Source organism: Chiloscyllium plagiosum, unplaced genomic scaffold, assembly GCF_037043375.1.
Source record: "Chiloscyllium plagiosum isolate Xiang-an unplaced genomic scaffold, Cpla_swu_hap1 HiC_scaffold_37, whole genome shotgun sequence".
Taxonomy (NCBI): domain Eukaryota; kingdom Metazoa; phylum Chordata; class Chondrichthyes; order Orectolobiformes; family Hemiscylliidae; genus Chiloscyllium; species Chiloscyllium plagiosum.
The window spans coordinates 27286322-27307972 of NW_028270175.1; the positions used below are offsets into that span (position 1 = coordinate 27286322).

General features: G+C 44.6%; 1 long non-coding RNA gene across 1 annotated transcript; it reads left to right on the plus strand.

Annotated features, from left to right (window-relative positions):
• The first annotated feature begins 355 nt into the window (after positions 1-355).
• On the plus strand, positions 356-9759 carry LOC148139786 (uncharacterized). Its single transcript, XR_015753471.1, has 3 exons — positions 356-645; positions 7717-7929; positions 9114-9759. It is a non-coding gene; the product is annotated as an uncharacterized LOC148139786 (long non-coding RNA).
• Positions 9760-21651: the final 11892 nt, after the last annotated feature.

Consider the following 21651-nt stretch of genomic DNA (forward strand, 5'->3'; position numbering starts at 1 on the left):
CAGGAAGGAACTACACCACAGCCACATCACTTTCTGTCCCACTCCACTGTCAAGAACATCAGAGTTGAGACCACAAGTGATTAAATTTCACTTGCAAATACTTCACATTGCATAGGTTTGACTTTATCCATGAGTGCTTTAGTTGTTGATACTCGACAGTCAGAGAGCTAACTGGCACAGTCCATGATTGGTACACATTGACGGTTACAGGGCAGTTCGGAACATATCCTTCATTATTGAAAAAAGATTTTTTTTGTTCTCTCTTTATTGTGTCAGCTGAGAGGGGTGAGAATGGGGAACTGACTCCCACAGGAAGTGGTTGAGGCAAAGTTTTTTTTTGTCGGTGGGACAAAAGTGCCAATTTTAAGAAAGTTTTCCCTGAATGCTCAGTGGATTCAAGTATGGAATTCCCTTCCTACTAAATATTGTGGGTGAACCTGGACCACATGGACTGCAGCAGATAAGGAAGAGAGCTCACCATAACCTTCTCAATGGCACTTGGAAATGGGCAATAATTGCTTTCCCAGCTAAAGTCATTACAGTGGATTGTAACATTGGATTACTGACTGACATATTGGATGGTTAATTACAACATGTGTTTCCTAAAAGAGGACTTACAGCCAAAATATAACTGTGGATATAACAGTGAGTATCTGTTAAAATTTTGAGAGGAACAATGAAATGTCTCAGCTGAAAGGATGTCAAACATCAACCATTCAGAGGGAGAGATGCATTTCAAAACAAACTGGATTGTGATTGTCTGTGACGACAGAGATAATAGGAGGTTGACTGCCCCTTTTAGCAGAAAGCCATCTCCTGTAGATTAACTCCCAAATTGCAAACATGTTTGCATTTTACCTTTCCGAGATGTGTGAGTTAGTGGGTTGATGTGGATTAGTATGTTGCAAAGGTCACAGCTTGAGGACAGCAATAAGACACTCCTGCACTGCAGGTAAGGAAAGATATACTCTCACTCTGAATGCTAGAAGCCTGCTCAGCCAGTGAAGTCAACTTTGAAAAGGAAGCAAGATAAATGCTTGCCAACTAATTTGCAGAGCCAATAATCTAAAAATCAACTGCTTCACTACCAGTGTTAGCATTAGCGATATCATCCAACTTAACACTACACTATCTGCTCTTTACAGAACTCAGAAACCAACTTGTACATCTATTTAAATATTATCTTTTTACTCCAATCTGATATCTAATTGGTGGGTAAATGTGTCACATTTTGCTATGTGAGTACCAAATAAACTCACCCCTTCTTTAACTCAGGAAAGGCTGGTCATTAACTTGGATCCTCCAAAAATATAAATATTTTTGGAAAGGGTCATCTTGAGGGAGGGTTGTTTTATGAAGTGACCTTGTTGAAGAGGGGTTGAATTCAGTTTGGGAACCAGTTTATCCCTCCTCAACCAGAACCATAACCATTTAGTACTATTGGGATCACAACAAATTGGGGACTCTGGTTCAGGAACCGATTGCAACACAAGCAACACCCACTTCCTGAGAAAGAATGAATTTTAAAAACCCTCAAAACTTGTCAGAACCACCTAGCCAACACTCTGAGATAGAGACACATTTAGAGACATTGTCATGTTTTGGTATTTTGACTGACTGTCGCACTTTGCTCCTTCAACCTTCACTTCCAAATGTCAGTGAGAGGGCCTTGCCCAACCTGATTCTCCCTGCAGGCTCCCATTCTCCTGCCCCTCCCATTGTGCTGCAGAGTTCAACAAAGATAACTACTTAACTCCCGGCACAAGAGCACAAAGAGCACACCATCATTAACCAAGCATTGGACTCCTTGTACACTGCTGACATTATCCAGACGGTAACACTTTACTGAAAAATGTTTTGGTTAGTGAACGCATATGGCATGCCGATGCATAAAGATGTGCAGGTTAGGTGGATTGACCACCGTTCCCTCCGTGACTACCTGGTCAGGTCCACGCCCCCCTACGACCCACCCTCCCATCCTGGCACTTTCCCCTGCCACCGCAGGAACTGTAAAACCTGCGCCCACACCTCCTCCCTCACCTCTATCCAAGGCCCCAAAGGAGCTTTCCACATCCATCAAAGTTTTACCTGCACATCCACTAATATCATCTATTGTATCTGTTGCCCCCGATGCGGTCTCCTCTACATTGGGGAGACTGGGCGCCTCCTAGCAGAGCGCTTTAGGGAACATCTCCGAGACACCCGCACCAATCAACCAAATCGCCCAGTGGCTCAACATTTCAACTCCCCCTCCCACTCTGCCGAGGATATGGAGGTGCTGGGCCTCCTCCACCGCCGCTCCCTCACCACCAGACGCCTGGAGGAAGAACGCCTCATCTTCCGCCTCGGAACACTTCAACCCCAGGGCATCAATGTGGATTTCAACAGTTTCCTCATTTCCCCTTCCCCCACCTCATCCTAGCTTCTAACCTCCAGCAACTCGATCCCCTGACCTGTCCGGACTTGTCCGACCTGCCCAGCTCCTTTTCCACCTATCCACTCCACCCTCTCCTCCCTGACCTATCACCTTCATCTCCTTCCCCACTGACCTATTGTACTCTATGCCACTCTCTCCCCACCCCCACCCTCCTCTAGCTTATCTCTCCACGCTTCAGGCTCTCTGCCTTTATTCCTGATGAAGGGCTTTTGCCCGAAACGTCGATTTTGCCTGTCTTCGGATGCTGCCTGAATTGCTGTGCTCTTCCAGCACCACTGATCCAGAATCTGGTTTCCAGCATCTGCAGTCATTATTTTTACCATGCTAAATTGCCCATAGTATCCAGAGATGTGCAAGCTGGGTGGATTAGCCATGGGAAATGCAGGGTTATAGGGATGGGGGGTGGTGGGGGTGTGGGTCTGGGCGGGATGCTCTTTGGAGGGTCAATGTGGGCTCGATGGGCTGAATGGCCTGTTTCCACACTGCATAAGTAGGGTGATGCGACATCTGACAAGCCACAAAATCCATCAGTGTCTTTATCTTTAACTTTCCTGATATTGATTGGGAAAGCTATAGCTCAAGTTCGTTAGATGGGTCAGTGTTTGTTCAATGTGTGCAGGAGAGTTTCCTGACACAATATGTAGACAGGCCAACAAGAGGTGAGGCCATACTGGATTTGGTTCTGGGTAACGAACCAGGCCAGGTGTTAGAATTAGAGGTAGGTGAGCACTTTGGGGATAGTGACCATAATTCGGTGATTTTTACTCTCGTGATGGAGAGGGATAAGTGTGTACTACAGGGCAAGAGTTATAGCTGGGGTCAGGGAAATTATGATGCGGTGAGGCATGACTTAGGATGTGTGGCTTGGAAAAGTAGACTCCAAGGCAAGAGTGTAAATGATATGTGGAGCTTGTTCAAGGAGCAACTATTGAGTGTCCTTGATAATTATGTACCTGTCAGGCAGGGAGGAAAGGGTAGTGCGAGGGAGCCGTGGTTTAATAAGGAATTGGAATCCCTTGTTAAATGGAAGAGGGCGGCCTATCTCAAGATGAGACGTGAAGGTTCAATTGGGGCGATTGAGAGTTATAGGGTAGCCAGGAAGGACCTGAAGAGAGAGCTAAGAGCAGCAAGGAGGGGACATGAAAGGTCCTTAGTCGGTAGGATTAGGGAAAACCCTAAGGCTTTCTATAGGTATGTTAGGAATAAAAGAATGACTAGGGTAGGAATAGGTCCAGTCAAGGATAGTAGTGGGAAATTGCGTGTGGAGGCGGAAGAGATTGGGGAGACACTGAATGAATACTTTTCTTCAGTATTTACTCAGGAACAGGGCATTGTCGTCGATGTGAATACTGAGTCACAAATAAGTAGAATGGATGGCTTTGAGGTATGTAGAGAAGAGGTGTTGGAAATCCTGGAAAAGGTGAAAATAGATAAGTCCCCTGGGCCTGATGACATTTATCCTAGGATTCTCTGGGAAGCAAGGGAGGAGATTGCAGAGCCATTGGCCTTGATTTTTATGTCCTCGTTGTCTACAGGAATAGTGCCAGAAGACTGGAGGATAGCAAATGTGGTTCCCTTGTTCAAAAAGGGGAGTAGGGATAACCCTAGTAACTATAGGCCGGTGAGTCTCACTTCTGTTGTGGGCAAAGTCTTAGAGAGAATTGTAAGGGATAGGATTTATGCACATCTGGATAGGAATAATGTGATCAAGGATAGTCAGCATGGTTTTGTGAAGGGCAGGTCGTGCCTCACAAACCTTATTGAATTTTTTGAAAAGGTGACGAAGGAGGTTGATGAGGGGAAAGCGGTAGATGTGGTATATATGGATTTTAGTAAGGCGTTTGATAAGGTTCCTCATGGTAGGCTACTGCAGAAAATACGGAGATATGGCATTGAGGGTGAGTTGGAGGTTTGGATTAGGAATTGGCTGGATGGAAGAAGACAGAGGGTAGTAGTTGATGGCAAAGTTTCTTCATGGAGTGCCGTCACTAGCGGTGTTCCGCAAGGATCTGTTTTGGGACCATTGCTGTTTGTCATTTTTATAAATGACCTGGAAGAGGGGTTAGAAGGTTGGGTGAGCAAGTTTGCGGATGATACGAAAGTCGGAGGAGTTGTTGACAGTGAGGAAGGATGTGGCAGGTTACAGCAGGATATAGAGAAGCTGCAGAGCTGGGCAGAAAGGTGGCAAATGGAATTCAATGTAGCTAAGTGTGAGGTGATTCAGTTTGGGAAGAATAACAAAAAGATGGGGTACTGGGCTAATGGTCGGATACTTGGTAGTGTGGATGAGCAGAGGGATCTTGGTGTCCATGTACACAGATCTTTGAAAGTTGCCACCCAGGTAAATAGTGCGGTGAGGAAGGCATATGGCATACTGGCTTTTATTGGTAGAGGAATTGAGTTCCAGAGTCCTGAGGTCATGATGCAGTTGTATAAGACTCTGGTGCGGCCGCATCTGGAATATTGTGTGCAGTTTTGGTCGCCATACTATAGGAAGGATGTGGAGGCACTGGAACGCGTGCAGAGGAGGTTTACCAGGATGTTGCCTGGTATGGAAGGAAGATCGTATGAGGAAAGACTGAGACACTTGGGGCTGTTTTCATTAGAGAAAAGAAGGTTTAGGGGTGACTTGATTGAGGTGTACAAGATGATTAGGGGGTTAGATAGGGTTGACAGTGTGAACCTTTTCCCGCGTATGGAGTCGGGTATTACAAGGGGGCATAGCTTTAAATTAAGGGGGGGTAGATATAGGACTGAAGTTAGGGGTAGGTTCTTCACTCAGCGAGTCGTAAGTTCATGGAATGCCCTGCCAGTAGCAGTGGTGGACTCTCCCTCTTTATGGGCATTTAAGCGGGCATTGGATAGGTATATGGAGGATAGTGGGTTAGTATAGGTTAGGTGGGCTTGGATCGGCGCAACATCGAGGGCCCAAAGGGCCTGTACTGCGCTGTATTCTTCTATGTTCTATGTTCTATGTTCTATATTCCAATACACCATCATGGAATCAAATTTCACATCCCACCTAATTCAATGACCAGGCACGTCACATTTCATAAATATCCCCCAAATGTAAGTATTTTCTCTACAAATACCCTCTCAGTTTTCAGTCAGGTTACCTCTCATTCTTTACTTTTCTAGAGAAAAGAGCTCCAGCCTTTTCAGTCTTTCCTGATAAGTTTGATCATCGTTGTTCTGCTCTTACACTCATGAACCCTTTAAGCCTTTTCCTCCAAGGCTTCCTGAGCCACTTTGTAATATAACGAGTGGGCTTACACTGTGGAGGAATTGCAGAAATATCCTAACTGTGAGCTAACCAAGGTGTGGTGAAGAAATGTCCAGGACAGTGGCTGAAGCAATATGACTGAAAAAGTCCCTTGGGGCAGATTTTAGAAAAAGTGTTCTGATGCAGTGGGTAATTGAAATGTTCTTGGTAATTGCTGAAGCAAGGTCTGAGTCTGGCTTTACTCATAAGCTTGATGACTCAGAGCTGACTGTAAAAGAATCGATTGATCCTCCTCCCTCTCGGCTCAGCCAGTTTGTTGCCCATATAAGGTCAGTCAGGAGAGCTTAACTCTGGATTCTTGTGTTGGCTTGCATTCAAGAAAAAGTACTGGGAAAGAAAATTGTATCACTTCCTGAGCAGTATTCGGCTTACGGTCCAGTTATTAACTTAATGGTTCTGGGCACAGTGAGACAGCGATAATAGCCTGTGAAACCAGAGGAAGTTCAGTGCACTGAATAATACTAGGTTTAGAATCTTGTTGACAGGTGTAAGCATTGTAAAACAAAACTTTGCATGGGTGTTCTCAGAGTGGTGGAATTTTATGGTTTTATACAATTGTGGGACAATTCCAAGAAGTGGGAAGCCCAGAATTGCCAATCTTCTGAGGTGGAGATTAAAGTGAACTTCTACTGTTAATGTAGATTTTTCAGTGCTTCCTCAAGTCTTCTTAGTTAGAGACAAAAAAAACAGCAGAAGCTGGAATCCAAGGGAGACAAGCAGGAGGCTGGAAGAACACAGCAGGCCAGGCAGCATTGGGAGGTGGAGAAGTCAACATTTCAGGAATGACCCTTTGTCAGGACTGAAGGAGGGTTACACCTGAAACATTGACTTCTCCACCTCCTGATGTTGCCTGGCTTGCTGTGCTCTGCCAACCTCCTGCTTGCCCACCCTCCACAAGTCTTCTGCCTGAGTTAGAACATTTAAGAGAAAACAGTCCCAGCAACGAACCTACATTATTTGGCGTTGTGGAGATGGATTATTACCAATACATTCCTGTTCCTAACCAAGTCAATTTGTAGTGAACCCAAGGGCCCAACAGATAACCTCTTCATTATATTTCACCTCACTGGTTTCATCACTTATTTCGGGTGCTGTTCCTTAAATTTGGAAAATAGCAGAGTAACACTTCAGTATAAGAGTCGGGATTTAATCAAAATATAACCTTGAGCAACAAATGTTGAATTATGACATGCAGAACTTTCCTTTGTAAATCTTTTACCCTCACTTCCTGTGGAAGAACACTGATAAGCTCTATCCAAAGACTCCAGAAAGATTCTACAATTGGGAATGGGCAGGCTGAGAAACGTTTTCAATTATCATTTGTTGAATTCCAAAACATACATTCAAACTATTCAAAGGAAAATTTATATATACGATCAAAAAGCTTGCCCTAATCCCTTGGGCACCTTTCTCAGAGTGACTAATTATAACGGTTACTTCCACATATAATTGAGCATTTATATATATATATATCGTTTATATACCCTCATCTAGTTTCCCTGAATTATAGAAGCTGAAATCATGCTGCATCTCAGTAAAAAAACCAATTTTATCACAGTGGCGGTGCAGTGGAAGTTTTATTACATTGAATGTGTGCTGTATAACATAGATGGAATTTATCTATCAATTGTGGTAGTGTTTTTGTGTAAGAAACGTCAGCACATAAAGCACAACAGCAGCGTTCACCAAGTGACAGCTTTATTTAATTAAAAATTCAAAGAAAAGTATTTGTATAATCAACATAATCAACAATACCTTAGCTTTAAAGTAGACTCTGTATAGGGATTCAGTGCTTAGCATCACCATTTCTACAAAGTAATGGCACAGGTAGAGGGGAGGTTACTGGATTACAGGGATTTAGGAATAGACAGTCCAGGATTTGTATAAAGGATCTCTAAATTTCAAAAATCTATACTGTATGATTTTCATTCATGTCGATGTTTAATAATGTGCAGTTATCGGCTGATTGAGATTTTTGATCTGTTTCAATCAGCAGAGCAGAGCGATGTTGGCACTCAGGCTGCACTCTAACCTCCTAATATCCCTCTGAGGAAAATTAAAGACTTGAGTCTTTTCCAGATTTGTCAGGACTGAGGAAATTGGACATCAATCTTGCAGGGTGCAATGTGTGTTACCATGGCAACGTTGCACAAAATGGAGGACGGTTTGAGTGTAGAATCAGGAGAGATATTCCCAGTGACCATGATCAGTAAGTACGTCAATGCAAACACGTTGTAAGGAATAATGGACAAGGAAAGCCAAGAAGCAATAAAATAAAATGAAATAAATAATGATTTTAATGATCTATTTAAAGCCAACCAATGTTGCAATGTGACCCAAATCTTTAAGTCCTAAGGAGTGCAAAACAGGAGAATATCGAAGTGGCCTCTCTGTCAAGATAATTTGGCAGGTTTTAACCAAATTGTTTGGAGGAATTCCACCAAAGTTTTCACAATAAATTGGAGGATCTGGGCATTTCCATAAAATAGCACCTAGAAGGATATCTGCCTATTGCCTGTAATGCCATGCTGTCTCAGCAATGTACAATTGGTTAGAGACTCATTAGGCTTGGGAAAAAAACAGGAAAAGGCAGACCTATGTCTTTTTATTCCCTGATCCAAATGACTCCAGTTTGAAAGTACATGTGTGTGGGTTTTGAAGCTTGATCACGATGGAACTCTGTGCCAGGCTATACTAATTGCTTGACAATTTTGCTTCACACATGTTAAGAATAGTACAGGGAGGCTCCCCTTGGGACTGTACACCCATCTCCTGCAGAATCTGGGGGGCTGGGGTGTGTAAAAACAAAATGCATATCAAATTGAAATGAAGCCAACAGTAATGGGGCGGGGCAGGGGAGATGTTCTGCACACGGATGCAGAAATGTGGAAAAGTCCCTCATTCCATTGTGATTTTATTGAAATCCCAAAACCCTCCACAAGTCTTTCTCAAAAAGCAGTATCAAAATTCAACCTACATCCTTTAAAAAAATAATTAGTGCAAAATTAACTTGACATAAGAGAGTTGCACAGAGCAGCTGTTCAACACCATGCTTCCGATATATGGTATTTATGGGTAATTACGGTGATTCAATAACTCAGTCTGTCTGTAATGAGGTACTTGTTAATAATATCTGATGATTATTTAATGGTGTGATTGCAACATTCTGACACAATTAAAAGGAATTGCTTTGACAATCAGCACTGTGACTCTCACTGCGTAGATAACTGGAAACACAGAAGTAACAACAATCTCACCAATACAAAGTTATTTTTCAAGCACCACAATGTGATAATACCAATAAGTTGACTCAAATTTAATTGACAGATAAATTTCTAAGAATCCCTTAAATGTGTATAGTCTTTAAAAATTTCCGTCTCAATCTTTTTCCAGATGTATTTTCAACTGGTGTTGGGCTACTGTTCCACTGGCACCCATTGCCCATTGGCATTTTACTCAAGGGGCATTCTTCAAGATGGTGGACCAATGATAAGCCAACCCTACCTCACTGGGCAGGGCAGTTCAAATTATGCCCAGCCTGATGTTGATATTTCAAACCAGGTGAGCTTTCCTGTAGACTTTTTAACCTTTACCAATGTAGAGACTGTGCAAGGGCCCCATTGCAGCTCCCAGCCTGGCTAACATTAACTTCGAGGTGCAATCCTGGGACTGAGATGCTCTTTTAGTTGCATTCAAAATTTTTACAAATTCTCCTGGTCTACTGCTAAAACGTTAAAACCACCATCAGATAGACGGTAAATAACAGCCGTTGGTGTTGTTTTCCTGGATTTCTGCTAGTTGTGCATTGAAGGAATCCCTGAGAATTCATCCCAATGAGCTCTTTCCCAATCTGTATGGCACAACAAACAGCACATTTACCACAGTGGATCTATCCGGGACGTTTCCAAATAATGTTTGTATTGAGGGAGTGCTGCACTGTTGGTGGCGCCAATGTTAAATAAGAAGTTAATCTGAGGCTCCATCTGATCAGGTCCCCTGGCAAAAAGTGTGGAACTCTCCCCTGTGTCAATGGGCAATGTTTATTCCTCAACTAACAATTAGGAAAGAAGGTTGAAGAAGTCATGTCGGACTGAAAACATTAACTCATTTCTGCCTCCGCAGATGTTGCCAGACCTGCTGAATGTCTCCAGCATTTTCTGTTTTCATTGGGTTATTTTTGCATCGCTATCTGTGGGAGTTTGCTATAAAGTGGCTGGTTTACTTCCTACATTTCAACACTGACTACACTGAAAAGGACAGCAAAAGCAATTCACCAAGGTAACTTCAACAGTATCTTCCAAACCCACAACCTCTACCACCTAGAAAGAACAGTGTAGCAGGTCAATGGGAATATTGCAAACTACCCCTAAGTCACAAACCTTCCTGATGCAGAATATTCCTTCACTGTTGTTGGTTCAAAACCCTGTAACTCCCTCCCCAACAGCATCTGAATGTACATATGCCTCCATAATCTCCATGCCACCTCCTCAAGGAATAAATGGGCAATAAATGCTGCCTAGCTAACAATACCCACATTGCATGCATGAATAAGTTTAATAAAAAAGGACTTCATTTGGATGTTGAGGGCTGTGAGAGTTCCTTGGGTTGTAAAAGGTCTTAGGGAATGGTTCGCTGAACATCTCAGCCAGGCCTGCAGGGGCTGACTAGGCCTCCCAGTCCCCGCCCATTTTAATTCCCCTTCCCATTCCCTTTCCATCATGACCATCCATGGGCTCTTCCATTGCCACAATGAACCAAACCACAAATTGGAGGAACAACACCTCATCTTCTGCCTGGACAGCCTACAGCCCGGAGGACTCAACACTGAGTTCTCCAATTTCAAATAACCCTTGTTCCCATCCCCGATTCCCTTCCCACCCCCTCCCCCCTTCCACCCCTCCCTGCCATCAACCGGATTCATTCTTCTCATTGACCAACCAGCTTGTACCCTCTACCTGTCTTCACCTATCCCCACTTCACCACCCTGCCCCCGCCACCCCCTTTATCTGTGGCTCCCCTCACACCCACCCCCAGTCCTGAAAAAGGGTTACACCCGAAACATCGACTTCTCCATCTCCTGATGCTGCCTGGCTTGCTGTGATCTTCCAGCCTCCTGCCTGTCTACTCTGGATAACTGAAGTCTGTCTTTCTTTGCTGTGAAGGTGGTGGTGTTTTAAGTAGCACAACCAGATCCACAGAAAGCATATAGCTGACCAAAATAGAAACGTAATGGGAGCATTGAAAAGGGAGGCTCGAGCATAGAGATAGGAAGATAAATATGAAGGCATAGGGAGGCTGATTCTATCACATTCCATCAGAATGAGTCATGTTTGTGGTTTCATTGAAAGTACAGAGGTAATGTCAGCATCTGAGGACCCTGGGTCCATTTTTGCTTTTCATGATTCCATTAATTTTCTGTAACAGCTCAGCTCCATGAAAGCAAGTCAGGAGGAATAGCAATGGAACAAAAATGGGAGGGAGGAAAACTTCAGAGTCATGAATAATTCAATCAGCTGGGATTCTGGTACCAGGACTAGATATAAAAATAAATTCATGATTGCAGGAAATCTGGAAATAAAACAGAAATGCACAACACGCCTAATGGCATCTGTAAAGAGAAACATCTCATTAACACTTTGAGTGCAGATCTTTCATCAGTTTTTAAAAGTAGTCTCTGTCCGGACAATTTATTTAGCAGCTTTAATGCAGAAAGAATGCCCAATAGTGTGTCATAGAAAGCTGATCAGACAAAAAAAGCAAGAGTGAACCAAAGGAGCAGTAGAGAGAGGGCTGAGATATAGAATAGTCGAGTGGGTCAGTGATAAATGGTTTTAATGAGAGTCTCAACAGATGATGGGCTCAGGTAGATTGGAGGCAGCTGATGTTACAGAGTCTTTATGATGGAGAGAAACGACAAAAAAATTTTCTTAAAAAAAAACGATGAGGAGCAAGACACAGGCTTTTGACCCAGCAAGGCCACACCATCTAACTGCAAGAACCTTCATTTGTATACTGTTTTCAACCTATAATAAAATGACACATTATGCTTCAAGGTTTGCAGAAAGATTTGTAGCTCGGATGCCAGTGGCGTAGTTGTGGGTATGTTCGCTGAGCTGGGAAGTTGATTTGCAGATGTTTCATCCCCTGTCTCGGTGACATCTTCAGGGATTTGGAGCCTCCCGTGAAACGCTGCTGTACTGTGCCTTCTGGAGTTTATTTGGTTCCGTTCCTGCAACCTCTGGTTGTTGGTTCCTATGGTTTGTTGTAGTCGCTGGTATATTGGGTTTAGGTCTATATGCTAAACCCCATATACCGGCTTCTACAATAGCAACTGGAACCAACAACCAGCACGGAACCAAATATATTACAGAAGACACAGTACAGCAGCGTTTCACAGGAGGCTCCAAATCCCTGAAGATGTCACCGAGACAGGGGATGAAACATCTGCAAATCAACTTCCCACCTCAGCGAACATACCCACAACTACGACAAGATGCTTCTTAAGTACAATTAGCAGACAAGAATCCAACACTGAGCTACTTACGGTGATATTTGGACAGGAGACCAAAAGCTTTAGGTAGGTTTTAAGGAGGGTCAGAGGGGTGGAGAGATTGAAGGTTTAAATTCCAGAGCTCACAGCCTGGGTAATCATGGGCATGGATTGCCAATAAGTGGCACAACTAGCATCAGAGCCATGTTAAAATAAAACAAACAACTGAAGATCTGAAACAAAATCCTAGAAATTGCTGCGAAACTCAGCAGGTCTGGCAGCATCTATGGAGAGAGAAATAGAGTTAATGTTTCAAGTCTGGTTCTGAAGAAGGGTCATTGGACTCAAAATGTCAACTCTTCTCTCTCTCTCTCTCCACAAATACTGCCAAACCCACTGAGTTTCTCCACCGCACTTCCTGTTTTTGTTTCAAAGCCATATTAGTTCATTTTTCAATCCAACTACTGATCTCTTTGCTTAAAGAGTAGCAACTGTATTCCCCTGAAAAATATGGAAGATTAAACTCAACGAAGAGCCTTTTTTTCTAAAGTGCTCACAGGCAATCACATATTTCAAACTTTTTATCCTTTATACACTGCCAGAGTGTTATACCTAATATATTTACCTGGTGAACTCTACCTAATATGAGTAGATTCCCCAGCATTGCTCACACTCTATAGAAGATTGGCGATTTTAAAAGTAGCAAGTGTACTGTACATTAATCATGTCATGTACAATATATTGAATGGGAGCTGTGTGCAAAGTTGACTAGCCCCTTAAGACAATAAATCTTATTGCTTTAAATAAATATGGCTTGAATCAATTAGGAGGCAATTTGTTTTAGCTGCATTCTGAGCTCAATTAGATATCTTTTCTTAGTGTGCTATTTCCAGCATGTTTTTAAAATACTTTTCTTGTTGCTCTAAATAACAAGCTCAACCCTTGCACTCTCTCCCCAACCTTATCTTTCACTTGTATGGTTTCTCTAACCCTCTTTTATATGCTTTTGTTTCTGTTTCCACCGAACAGTCTTTCAACGTTAATCTTAGTTTCTGGATTCTTGTGAAACAAAAGAATGAGAAAGGATGTTCTCGCTTCAGATATAACACCTCCTGGTCTGGACAGGGTGAGGGGGCGGAGGGAGGAATAGTTTGAAAATCAAGGTGGATCACACATTGCGTGCTTCCAGCTGCCATGATATTAATGACAGATTTTTTATTCACTTACAAAATGTGAGTGTTGCTGGCTGGGCCAGTGTATTGCATTTCCCTAGCTGCCCTTGAGAAAGTGGTGGTGAGTTGCCTTCTTAAACTGCTGCATTCCATGTGCTGTATGTACACCCACAATTCCAGGATTTTGATCCAGTGACAGTGAAGTTGTGACATGTCCAGTGATATATTTCCAAGTCAAGATGGTGAATGGCTTGGAGACGAACTTGCAGGTGATGGTGTTCCTGTGTATCCGCGGCCCTTGCTCTTCTTGTTGGAAGTGGTTATGGGTATGAAAAGTGCTATCTGAGAGTCTTCGGTGAATTTCTGCAGTGCATCTTGTAGATGGTACACACAGCTATTACTGTGAGTCCGTGATGGAGGGAATGGATGCTTGAGGATGTGGTGCTAATCAAGTGGGCTGCTTTGTCCTGGTTGGTGTCAAGACTTTGAGTGTTGTCGGAGCTTCGCCCATCTAGGCAAGAGGGGAGTGTTCCATTATACTTCTGACTTGTGCCTTGGAGATGGTGGCGAGGCTTTGGGGAGTCAGGAGGTGAGTTGGGCCCTCACTGCAGGAGTCCTAGACTCTAACCTGGTCTTGGCCTATTTCATTTTCTGCCCAAAGGTAGCCCTCAGGATGTTTACTGATGGCAATGCTATTGAATGTCAAGGAGCAACGGGTAGATTCTCTCTTGTTGAAGATGGTCATGCTCGACACTTGTTTGTCACCTACATGTGCTAGTCATGCTGCATTCAGTATCTGAAGAGTTGCAAGCTTTGCTGAGCACTGTGTAGTCATCAGCAAACATTCCCAATTCTGACCTCACAACAGAGGGAGGCATCGCTGAAGCAGCTGAATGTGGTTGGGCCTAGGTCATTACCCTGAGGAATCCTGCTGAGATGCCCTGGAGCTGAGATGACTCACCACCAACAACCACAACTATCTTTTCTTTTTGCGCAGCATGATTCAGAGAAAATAGAAGGTAGGTGTGGGAGTAGGCTACTCCACCCCTTGGGCCTGCTCCATTATTCGATATGCTCATCGCTGATTATCAAGCTCAATAACTCTTATCCCACCCTCCCCCTCATATCCCTTGATCTCTTTAGCCACAAGTGCTATATCTACTCCTTCTTGAAAATACATTCTATTTTAGACTCAATCACTTTCTGTGACAGAGAATTCCACAGGCTCACCACTCTCTGGGAGAAGACATTTCTCCTCATCTCAGTCCTAAAAGATTTACACCTTATCTTTAACCTATGATCCCTGGTTCTGGACTCCCAGAAACACCCTTTCACCATCGAACCTGTCTAATCAGATTAGACCTTTATAGGTTTCTATGAGATCCCCATCATTCTTCTAAACTCCACTGAATACAACCTTAATTGATTCAATCTCTCCTCGTACATCAGCCCTATCATCTCAGGAATCAACCTGGCAAACCTTCTTTGTATTCCCTCTATAGCAAGAGCATCCTCCTAAGATAAGGAGACCAAAACTGCACAGATATTCCAGGTGTAGCCTCATGTCCTGTATAATTGCAGTAAGACACCCTTGTTCCTGTTCTTGAATCATCTCGCTATGAAAGCTGACATACAGTGACCTTCTTTACTCCCTGCTGGACCGAGTAGAACAAAGTACAGTACAGTACAGGAACGAGCCCTCCAGCCCACAATGTTGTGCTGAACATGACGCTAAATTAACTAATCCTTTCTGCCTGCCCTGGTTCATATCCCTCCATTTCTTGTATATCCATGTACTTATCTAAAAGCCCCTTAAATGCCTCGACTGTGTCTGCCTCCACCACCACTCCGAGCATCGCATTCCAGACTCCTACCACTTCCTGTGTAAAAAACTTGCCCCTCACATCTCCTTTGAACTTTCCCCCTCTCACCTTAAATGCATGCCCCCAATATTAGACATTTCAACTCTGAGGTAAAATTTCTGACTGTTAACCCTATCGATGCATCTCATAAGTTTAAAGACTTCTATCAAGTCTCCCCTCAGCCTTTGCTGCTCCAGAGAAAACAACCTGACTTTATCTAGCCTCTCCCTACAGCTCATACCATTTCATCCAGGCATCATCATAGTAAGCCTCTTCTGTACTGTCTCCAAAGCCTCCTTCCTGTAATTGAATGCAATTGGCCAGAGTTGAATGCAATACTCTAAATGCGGCCTAACCAAGGTCTTATAAAGCTGCAACATGACATTCTGATTCATGTACTCAAATGTCTCAACCAACAACCACCCTATCCACTGTCAGGGAACTGAGGACTTAAACCCCAAGATCCCTCTATACATCATTGCTGTTCAGGGTTCTGCCAGTAAGTGTATACGTCTTCTTAACAATGGATCTTCCAAAGTGCAGCACCTCACACTTACCTAATTAACCTCCATCTGTCATTTCTACACCCATATCTGTACCTGATCCATATCCTGCTGCATTCTTTGACAACCTTCTACACAATCTGCAACTCCACTGATCATTGTGTTGTCTGCAAGCTTACTAACCCACCCATCTACATTTTCATCCATATCATTTATGTATATCACAAACAGCAGAGGTCCCAGTTCGGATCCCTGTGGAACACCACTAGTCACGGACCTCCAGCCTGAAAAACACTACCCTTTGCCTTCCATGGGCAAGCCAATTCTGAATCAATGCGGCCAGGTCACTGTGGATACCATGCATCTGAATCTCCTGGATGAACTTATCATGAGGGACCTTGTCGAAAGCCTTACTAAAGTCCATGTACACAACATCCACTGCTCTATCATCATTGATCACCTTCATCACCTTCCTCAAAAATTTCAATCAAGTTAGTGAGCATCGGCACATTTACTTTCAGCGATTGGTGCACAAGGACACCCAGGTCTCATTGAACATTCCCCTCTCTCAATTCATAGCCGTTCAAATAATAATCTGCCTTCTTATTTTTTCTAGCAAAATGGATAACCTCACCTTTATTCTCATTATACTGCATCTGCCACGCATTTGCCCTCTCACTCGGCCTGTCCAAATCACATCCTGCATCCTCCCTACAGCTCACACTTCCAACCAGCTTTGTGTGGTCTGAAAATGTAGATAATAGTACATTTTGTTTCTTCATCTTAACCATTAACATCTATTATGAACAGCTGGGATGTTTGTACTGGTCCCTGCGGTACCCCACTGGACACTACCTGCCATTCAGAAAAAAAAATTATTCCTACTCTTTGTTTCCTGTCTGCTAACCAATCTTCTACCTCAATATCTCCAATCCTATGTGCTTTAACTCCAACCTGCGGAGTTTCTCACTGATTCCCAATGATTCTGGGTCAAATGCACCCTTGACGTCAACAGCAATCTCCCTCATCTCACCCCTGGAATTTAGCTCTTTTTCCATGTTTGAACCAAGTCTTTAATGATGTCAGGGACTGAGTGACCCTGGCAGACACTGAGTGCCAATGTGTAAGTGATTGATAAGCAAGTGCTGCTTGATAGCGCTGTTGATGACACCTTTCAGCACTTGACTGATGGTTGAGTGCGCCCTGATGGGGTGGTAGCTGGCCTGGTTGGATTTGTCCTGCTATTCACGCACAAGACGTAGCTGGGCAATTTTCCACATTGTTGGGTTGGTGCCAGCTTGTGGAGTTTGCTAAGGATCTGGAATGGTGAATACAGACAAGGGCATTGTAATATGAATGTCAAGCCAGGAGGAATTCAGCACTGTCTGCTGGCAAACAGATACATGCCAGACAGCTGCCCTTCTCTATTAACACTTTATGGGCCAGGAGGAGCAGATATGCCTTCAGCCTCTACTCCTCTAAGACCCTCAGTGAGTCTTCATCCACTCGAACCCCAGCTTTCTGAATTCAGAGGAAATAGTCTGCACCCTCAGCGCAAACTGAAAATGCACTGAAATACCCTTCCCCCACTGACTGCTCAGGATTATTTCAGGCTCCCCCTCTCTCCCAGCCAGCTGGTCGTGAATCTGACTGGGTGTCGTTCAGGACTTTGGGGAGTTTTATTTCGAGGTGCTCTTCTTAAGGTGGGAAGACACTCCATGTCCCTCACCTCTCCAGATATGTCGCATATTATTAGGTGCCCCATATGCTTCCTAGCTTCCCTGTCAATGATTCAGACCTTTTTGGTGACTCTTCTGTCTACTGAGTCCGAAAACTCAACTGGTATTTTTATTTCAAAAGTACACTGTACATTAAGCTGAAGAAAGGTACTCACTCAATTTTCACATCCATAAGAGCATAATTCATAGGAGCAGAACTTAGGCCATTCAGCCCATCAAGTCCACTTCGCCATTCACTCATGGTCGATAGGTTTCTCAATCCCATTCTCCCACTCTCCCCATAACCCTTGATCCCCTTAACAATCAAGAACCTATCTATCTCCATCTTAAATACATTCAATGATCTGGCCTCCACACCCTGCTGTGGCAATGAATTCTTTGGATTCACTACTCTCCTTTCTAAAAGGTCTTATCTTTACTCTAAGGCTGTGTCCTCGGGTTCTAGTCTCTCTGACCAATGGAAATATCTTCCCATATCCACTCTGTCCAGGCCATTCAGTATTCTGTAAACTTCCAATTAGATCCCCCCTCATACTTCTCAACTCCATTGAGTATAGACCCAGAATCCTCAAACGTTCCTCATATATTAAGCTTTTCATTCCTGGGACCATTCTCGAGAACCGCCTCTGAACGCACTCCAGGGCAGGTACATCCTTCCTGGGATATGGGGCCCAAACCTGTGCACAATACTCCAAATGAGATCTGACCAGAGCCTTATAGAGCCTCTGAAGTACATCCCTGCTTTTATATTCAAGTCCTCTCAAAATAAATGCCATCATTATATTTGCCTTCCTAACTAATGACTCAACTTGCAAGTTTACCTTGAGGGAATCCTGGACTAGAACTCCCAAGTCTCTTTGCACTTCAGACTTCTGAATTTTCGCCCCATTTAGAAAATAGTCCATGCCTCACACTTTCCTACGTTGTACCCCCATCTGCCATTTCTTTGCCCATTTATGAGATGGCTTTTTTGGAGCAGCTTGTGGTAGAGCCCACTAGGGAACAGGCAATACTGGATTTAGAATGAGGCAGACTTGACAAGGGAGCTTAAGGTGAAGGAACCCCTAGGAGGAAGGGGTTGAGTGGTCCTACCCTCTGAATGATGTGGAGATTGGGGAGAAAATGGGGGTAATCACATCAGATCAGTAGATAGGAGATTCCTGATGTCAATAGCAAAGTCCCATTTTCCAACCGACTGTTGCACAGAGTTGGGATTCTCACTAGTGAGAGGCTTATTTAAATACATTAACACCCTTAGGATGACATTAAAGCCTCATTGCTATGGGGTTCCTCACACGGGACAATACTCAACGTGAAACTCCTTGTAGTTACTCTCGACTGAAACCTGGAGGGAAATAGGGATCTCAATGTGGGAGGGAGAGGGTGACCTTAGTGTGGGAGGGGGAGGGGGTTCTCAGTGTGAGTGGGGGGAGGAGGATCTCAGTGTGGGAGGGAGATGGGGATCTCAGTGTGAGTGGGGGGAGGAGGATCTCAGTGTGGGAGGGAGAGGGGGATCTTAGTGTAGGAGGGGGTTCTCAGTGTGGGAGGGAGAGGGTGATCTCAGTGTGAGTGGGGGGAGGAGGATCTCAGTGTGGGAGGGAGAGGGTGATCTCAGTGTGGGAGGGAGAGGGTGATCTCAGTGTGAGTGGGGGGAGGAGGATCTCAGTGTGGGAGGGAGAGGGTGATCTCAGTGTGGGAGGGAGAGGGGGATCTTAGTGTAGGAGGGGGAGAGGGTTCTCAGTTTGGGAGGGAGGGAGGGGGGGGTCTCAGTGTGGGAGTGGGAGAGCGTTCTCAGTGTGAGAGGAAAGGGGGATCTCAGTGTGGGTGGGTGAGAGGGGTCTCTCTCAGTTTGAGTGGGAGATGGGATCTCAGTGTGGGATGAGAGATGCGAATTTGAGTGTGGGAGGGGCAGGGGATCTCAGTGTGGAAGGGAGAGGGGGATCTTAGCGTGGATGGGAGAGGGGGATCTCAGTGTGGGGGGGTGAGGGGGATCCCAATGTGGGAGGGAGAGGGGGATCTCAGTGTGGGGGGTATTGGGATCTCTGTGTGGGAGGGAAAGGGGGACCTCAGTGTGGGTGGGGGAGAGGGTTCTCAGTGTGGGTGGGGGAGGGCATCCCAAAGTGGGAGGGAGAGGGGTAAGCTGAGTGTGGGGGAGAGAGGGGGATCTCAGTGTAGGAGAGGGATTGGGATCTTTGTGTGGAGCGAGAGGGGGACCTCAGTGTGGGAGGGGGGATGGGATCTCAGTGTGGGAGGGAGAGGGGATCTCAGTGTGGAAATGGGGGTGGGGAAATCAATATGGGGTTGGGGTGGGATTTCAGTGTGAGAGTAGGGGAGATGGCGAATGGTGTGGGCAGGCGGGGATTGTGTGGGAGGGGGAGGGAGATCTCAGTGTGGGAGTGGGGATGGGGAGATCAGTGTGGCGTGGGAGGGAGGGGGATACCACCGTGGGAGAGTGATGAGGGTCACACTGTAGGGGGAATGATTCAGTCACTGTGGGAGGATGTTTTGCACAGCGTTACTGTTGAGAATGGCCCTGCCTGCTGCTCAATGGAAGGATGGCCTGAATCTCTGCATTGGAAACACACTCATGGGATTTCCTCCAGTTTTTGCATGACATGTTTACAATTTCCCAAGAATTCCTGAGCAGCGGAGAACTCCCTGACAATGTACCTGAGATGGATGGGCCAGGTGGAAGCAGTTCAGTTCATCTTGGAAACAGCTGACACAGATTTGATGGGCCAAATAGCTACCCTTCTGGACTGCAACAAATCTAAGATTAAGCTCTGATTACGTGCCTGCCTTCCACGCTTCCCTCCTCACAGCAACATTATTGAGGTCAAGAATTCAGGAGGAAATCCAAATTGCCTCTTGACATGTATTTCTGCTCTAAGATAGCTCCAAGAACACAGCCACTTTCATTAAACAGTGCAGCGTACATGCCAAAGGATCCTGCCCTACAAACCAACATTTCATGCTATTTTCTCCACAAACTAATGCATTAAAACTATTTGGCTGGAGTATTCAGCTTGGCCTCTGCCAACATATGTAGGTTGTGTTCTGTGTGCTGTGAGCACTGTCAGTCCCAATTCCTGATTTTAATCAGCTCTCCACAAAATCTCAAGACAAAAGTTTGCTTCATCTCACTGAGACTTGCTCTAATGACACATCCGGAACCTACTGTTTCCAATGTGAAATGTCACTCAACACAAGCTGGATGTTGTTTGGTCAGAATTAGGAACGTGACAAATTAACTTGGCCAACAGACCACCCTAACTCTGCCTCAATACCTCTTGCCCAGCCCCCACAACCTATACCCACCCACCGACAGTTTGCAAATTCCCCACAACACCCCCACCACCTCCATACCCAAGGTTAAAGGCAATTAATTCACTTTTCGACCTGTCTCATGCAGTCATAGAGTCATAGAGATGTACAGCACAGAAACAGACCCTTCGGTCCAACACATCCATGCTGACCAGATTTCCCAACCCAATCTAGTCCCACCTGCCAGCACCCTGCCCATATCCCTCCACACCCTTCCTATTCATATACCCATCCAAATGCCTCTTAAATGTTGGAATTGTACCAGCCTCTACCACTTCCTCTGGCAGCCCATTCCACACATGCACCACTCTCTGCGTGAAAATGTTGCACCATAAGTCTCTTTTGTATCTTTCCCCTCTCACCTATGCCTTCTAGTCCTGGACGCCCCAACCCAGGGAAAAGACTTTGTCTGTTTACCATATCCATGCTGCTCATGATTTTATAAATCTCTATAAGGTCACCCCTCAGCCTCCGATGTGCCAGAGAAAACAGCTCCAGGCTGTTCAGCCTCTCCCTGTAGCTCAAATCCTCCAACCCTGGCAACATCTTGTAAATCTTTTCTGTACCCTTTCAAGTTTCACAAAATCCTTCCGATAGCTGTGGGGGAACACATAATGTGTGTACATTGACTAGTGACCAAATTACTAACTGGATAAACAAGACAGGGCTGCAACAAGCAATCCATCTGGCAACACAAACACAGGCATTTTTATATTAATGTTTGTGTTATTGGTGAGAGATGTTGGCTGCTGGTCTTTAGAGCCCAAATCTCCCCGTTTTATATTTAACTTGATGCAAGCTAGGTCCCTGCTGGAATGCCACTAAATAACAGACCCTTTTT